This window comes from Arachis ipaensis, chromosome B8 (assembly GCF_059453495.1).
Source record: "Arachis ipaensis isolate K30076 ecotype BB chromosome B8, ASM5945349v1, whole genome shotgun sequence".
Taxonomy (NCBI): Eukaryota; Viridiplantae; Streptophyta; class Magnoliopsida; order Fabales; family Fabaceae; genus Arachis; species Arachis ipaensis.
The window spans coordinates 14,762,287-14,767,857 of NC_142443.1; positions in this window are offsets into that span (position 1 = coordinate 14,762,287).

Genomic DNA, 5,571 nt, shown 5'->3' on the forward strand with positions numbered 1-5,571 from the left:
TGGTAGCCGACTTAAAAATAAAGCACCAATTCACATCTGTAGAACACCCACAAGCCAATGGACAGGCAGAAGCTGCCAACAAAGTCATACTAGCCGGGTTAAAACGAAAACTACAGGGTGCAAAGGGAGCTTGGGCCGAAGAGCTTCCACAAGTCCTATGGGCATATCGGACAACTTCACACTCCACTACAGGAGAATCACCCTTCCGACTTGCTTACGGAATGGAGGCAATGATCCCAATAAAGATAGAGGAAGGATCCCCCAGGATAATCCTCTACAATGAAGATACCAATTCCCAAACTCAAAAGGAAGAGCTCGACCTACTTCCAGAAATCCAAGAAAGAGTTCGGATTAGAGAGGAAGCGCTAAAGCGTCGAATGGCTTCAAGGTATAATCAGAGAGTAGTCCAGCAAAGCTTCGCCAATAATGATCTCATCTTACATCGGAGCAGGCCGATCAGGAGAAGGAAAGCTAGCATCTAACTAGAAAGGACCTTACCGAATTGTAGAGGTACTGGGAAAAGGTTACTACAAGGTGACCGATCTGGAAGGGCGAGAGCTACCAAGGCCATGGCATACATGTAACCTGAGAAGGTACTATAGTTAGAAAGTGATAAAGATCTTAGGTCAATGTGCACTCTTTTTCCTGAAAAGGTTTTTTAATGAGGCGCCAAGCCAAGATCTACAAAATTGCCCGATTTAGAAGGGTAAGCACTTATATGTATATACTCTTGTATATTTTGTATTTCCTACTTGAATAAAGTTTTTCAGATTCCATAAAAAGGTTATCTACCAAGACGTATTAATCTGAGTGCAAGAATTCACTGCCCGAATACGACAAGGTCGGCAAGATGAGAACCAAACTCGTCACCCGACTACAAAGAAGTCGGCAAGGTGAAAACAACAAAAACAGATTAATGCAAGAAGTTATAAAAAGTAATCCATAAAAAGCCGCCTGACGAGGCCTGGCTAAAAATAGACTGCTAAAAATAACTTAAGAAGTACCGACACAGAAGTCGGGCAAGGCGATCAACAAAAAGTTATAAAAAGTAATCCATAAAAAGTGGCCTGACGAGGTCTTACTAAAAATGGATTACTAAAAATAACTTAAGAGAATTCGACAAGAAGAAGTCAGACCAAACCAATTAACACAAAAGTTATAAAAAGTAATCCATAAAAAGTGGCCTGACGAGGTCTTACTAAAAATGAATTACTAAAAATAACTTAAGAGGATTCGACAAGAAGAAGTCGGACCAAACCAATCAAAGCGACAAAGTTATAAAAAGTAAATCTATAAAAAGAGGCCTAATGGATTACTAAAAATAACTTAAGAAGGACCGACAAGAGAAGTCAACCAATTAAAAGCGTGCGCTAAAAGGGACACAGCTCTGCCCAAGAAGCCACGACTCCACAACATGGCTATTAAAATTGTTCAAAGGCTAACTAAAAAGGTTCTGCCAGAACACTTAAAAGTTGTCGAGCAAGTTAGCTCCAAGGGTCATATCGCCCAACCAGAAGATAGATAAAGCAAAGACCTAATCAAAAAGAGGTCGGACAGTAGAGCACCAACACCCTACAAAGATCTACAAAATTTGCAAAGGTCGCAAAAGAATGATCAACATACCAAAATAAACATAGCCATCCTTAAAAGACTCAGAAAGCGACCTGAAAAAGGTCCTCAAGAGTTCAAAACATTTTTGTTTTTCTACTTAATAAAGTTGCATAGAAGCAACTAACAGTCAAGGGAACCAAAACCATAAACTAAGATACAAAAAATAGCGTTCAAAAGCCCACAAGTCGGGCTGTGGAGATAAAACACATAAATCATAAGGGGTGCAAAGTCTTCCCAGTAGCAGCGTCAGTAGCAGAAGGCGGAGGAATGATATTCACAGGGACGGCATCCACAGTCCCATCCTCACGATTGAGAATTTCACAATCCGGATTAGGTTGAGAATGGTCGACCTCAGCACAAGGATTTAAAGAAGTTGTGGCTGTAGAAGCTTTGGCTGGCGGTGCAGGAGGAGGCCCATTATCTTCATCATCTGGAGCAGGCACAATTCTGCCATCCTCCACTACATTATCTAGGCTAAAGAGAGTCAGGTCGAGCTCAGGAGCAAGAACTCGAACCTGGGCCCTCAAATTGTCATAAGCACCCATCACATTATCTACCAGATGACTCTGGAGGTTGGCATAATCCATTTGGGCATTTTCAAGCCTCCCCCTCAACTCCAACACCTCGGCATAAGTGCGGGTATAACTCTCCTTGTGCTTTTTCGCCATCTCCTCCGCCAAATTGGCAACTGCCTCAGCCTTGATAGCCCACGACTTCTCATTCTCCAAGTCCAACTCCAACTTGATCACCCTGGTGTCCAGCTCATCCTTCAAGCCTTTGACCCTATCAAATTCCAACTTGGCATCCTCTAGGAAAGCTTTCGTTGCATGAACTGGGGAACCTTGGACAGTACGAAACAAAGTCGCTCCCATATGGGCCATCCGGATACTATTGCTGGTAATAAAATTCAAGTGATGTAGGATGGACACATCATCCATTGGAAGTCAACCAAAGGGGGCAATCGGATTATCCACAAACCCCACAGCATCAAAATCTGGGGCATCCAAGTCAAAAGGTTCAACAGTTTTTTGTTTTTTAGGAGGAGGGCCAACAGTAGGAGAAGAGGCAGCACCAGTAGATGGTCGAACTGGGTCAGAAGGGATAATTCGGACCTGAGGGGTAGGAATAACCTTCCTCGGCCCAGAATCACGTAATGTTGGTTTCTGTGGAGGAACCTGAGAAGACTCTCCCTCTGCAGTCTTGGCCGAGATGTTGGAGGCAGCTGTCGCCTTCTTAGCCCGGCAATAAGCCTTCATGGAATCTATAGACTTCACCATTTCTGGAATAGGAAGACAGGCAAAATCAAGTTACAATTAAGAAAGGGATAGATTGGCAAACAAACAAACAAAGAAAAGCTACAAATAAAGTCGGTGACTACCCAATTCAGTCCGAAGAAGGGAAGGATCTCCCAAAAACTTCTTTGTATCAAGATGGGAAGGCTCTCCCCAAATTTCTTCCAACACATTCACAAAGGCCTGCTCGACCTCATCAAGACTCTCCCAAGAATACCTAGCTACTATTACATTCTTTTGCCAGTACAAAGGGAAGGTAGGCTCATCATTTTCATCCAAAAAGAAGGGCCGAGCTCCCTTAACAGCTCAGACCTTGAAATAATAGTTTTTAAAGTCTCTAAAAGAATCGTCATACATAGAGAAAACCTTTTTTCCTTGAGTGGCTCAGAAAGAAACCCAGGAGGCTTTCTTTTTAGCTATCTTAGGCTTTGTCAACACAAAAAGATAAAGAAAAAGAGTTTGGGTAGGTCGGATATCCAGTTCTTGGCACAACAATTGAAAGATTTTTATAAAGCCCCAAGAGTTCGGGTGGAGTTGAGAAGGTGCTACATTACAAGACCACAACAGCTCGGTCTCAAAAGGGGTAAAAGGAATGGTAATATTCAATTGACTAAAAAAAATAGTCATAAGCATAGAAGAAGGGACGTTCCCCTTGAACCAAAGAGGGAAAACTAACCCTCTCCTCAGGATCAGGTGACACTAATTCATAATTCTTCTCTTGATCTCTATCACTACAAATCCTATGGTGCCTCCTAAATCGCACGCAATACTCAGAATCAGCAACTGTAACACTGATAAACCACTATTTTATGGTTTATCTTGTGTTTAATTGAGTGGTTTCATCAAGTCTTTACCCACTTATTCATATGATTTGCATGATTTTACAATTCCTTCCTAGTTTTGTTCTATGGTTGAAAACTTGCTTCCTAGAGATCTTTAATTTGTATATTTTAATTCTCCTTTATACCATTCGATGCCGTGTTCCGTATGTTAAGTATTTCAGGCTTCATAGGGCAGGAATGGCTTAGAGAATGGAGAGAAAGCTTGCAAAAATGGAAGGAACACAAGAAACTAAGGAGATAACCAACTAGCATCGACGCGCACGCATGGCTCACGCGAGCGCACGATATAGAGAAATTTACAGCGACACGTGCGCATGCACGTGACTGACGCGTACGCGTGACACGCCAAAATGACCAGCAACGCGCACGCGTGACTGACGCGTACGCATGACATGCACGATCTGCAGAAATAACAGAAAATGCTGGGGGAGTTTTGACCCAATTTCCGGCCCATAAACACATACTAGAGCCAGGGAACATGCAGAGACTCAACATATATTCTCATTAGCATAGTTTTAGTTTTTAGATCTGAATCTAGAGAAAAAATTACTCTTCCTCTAGGTTTTTTTACATTCATAGTTTCATAGTTTATTGTTTTTGCTTTTGGATATTGAAGAGTCATCACCTCCTTTGAAGATACTATTCTAGTTTGTTTTCTTACTCTTTTATTTATTCCATATTCTTAATTCTTGTTTAGAGTTACAATTGGATTATTTTCATGGATTGTTAATGCAAAGGATTACTTTTACTTTTAATTAATTTTGAATTCCTATCTTATTTACATTAGTATGTCTCTTTTCTATTCCAAACTCCCAATAACGAAGATGGTATCCATGTCAATAGAGTAGATTCCCTACTTGACATGGGGCTTGATTAAAAGGAGACACTTGAGTTGAAATGCTCAAGTGATTAGTTAAATTGGAAGTTGTTGGCTAATTCTGTATTTACTAAAGCTAGACCTTCCCAAGGGAGAGGATTAGGATTTGCGAATAAGAGTTAGCTCAATCACTTGACTTTCCTTTATTTAGTAAAGGTTAACTAAGTGAAAATAACAACCTCTTTATACTACACTTGAGAGAATTCCAACAAGGATAGAACTTCCAATTAATCATTCCCCCAGTCAAGGCTTTTTAATTTTCATTGCTATTTACAACTATTTATTTGCCCATTGCCCAAACTCAAAATTACCCAGAAACTCCTGATTAATAACTTAGCACCCTTTCTAGCAACTCGTTGGGAGATGACCTGGTACTCATACTCCCAGTATTTTTTATTCTAAACATTTGTGACAACCTTTCTAAATTGATGAGGCAGATTTTTGCTAGTTAAGAGCTATACTCGCAACGCTGTTCTTATATTATAATCTCTTAATTTGTCTAATTTCTGCCACGCATCAAATTTTTGGCGCCGTTGCTGGGGAGTTACAATTGTGTGCTGAATTATTAATTTGTGTACATATTTTTATTTTATTTGCGTATTTTATTTTATTTTATTACCATGAGCTGTATGTTTCTTTCATTGAATGACGCATTCACTGCCTGATCCGAGCTTAGCCACATTTGATCCTGAAATTGAAAGAACTCTTTCACATATTAGGCGAGCTCAGCGTCGGTTAGCCTCTGAGGGTGGTGAAGTGATTGTTATCGATTCACCAGTCTCATCTGAGGGCGAATCTGAACCGCCATCTAAGGAGGAAACAAGCTCCTTTACTACTGATTCAGTTGATTCACGTGCAGATAATATGGTAGCACCTAGGAGGATTACTCTCCAGGAAGCTGGAGCCCCAGATTTTACACTGCAGCCGTATTAAGTGCATCATCCAACTC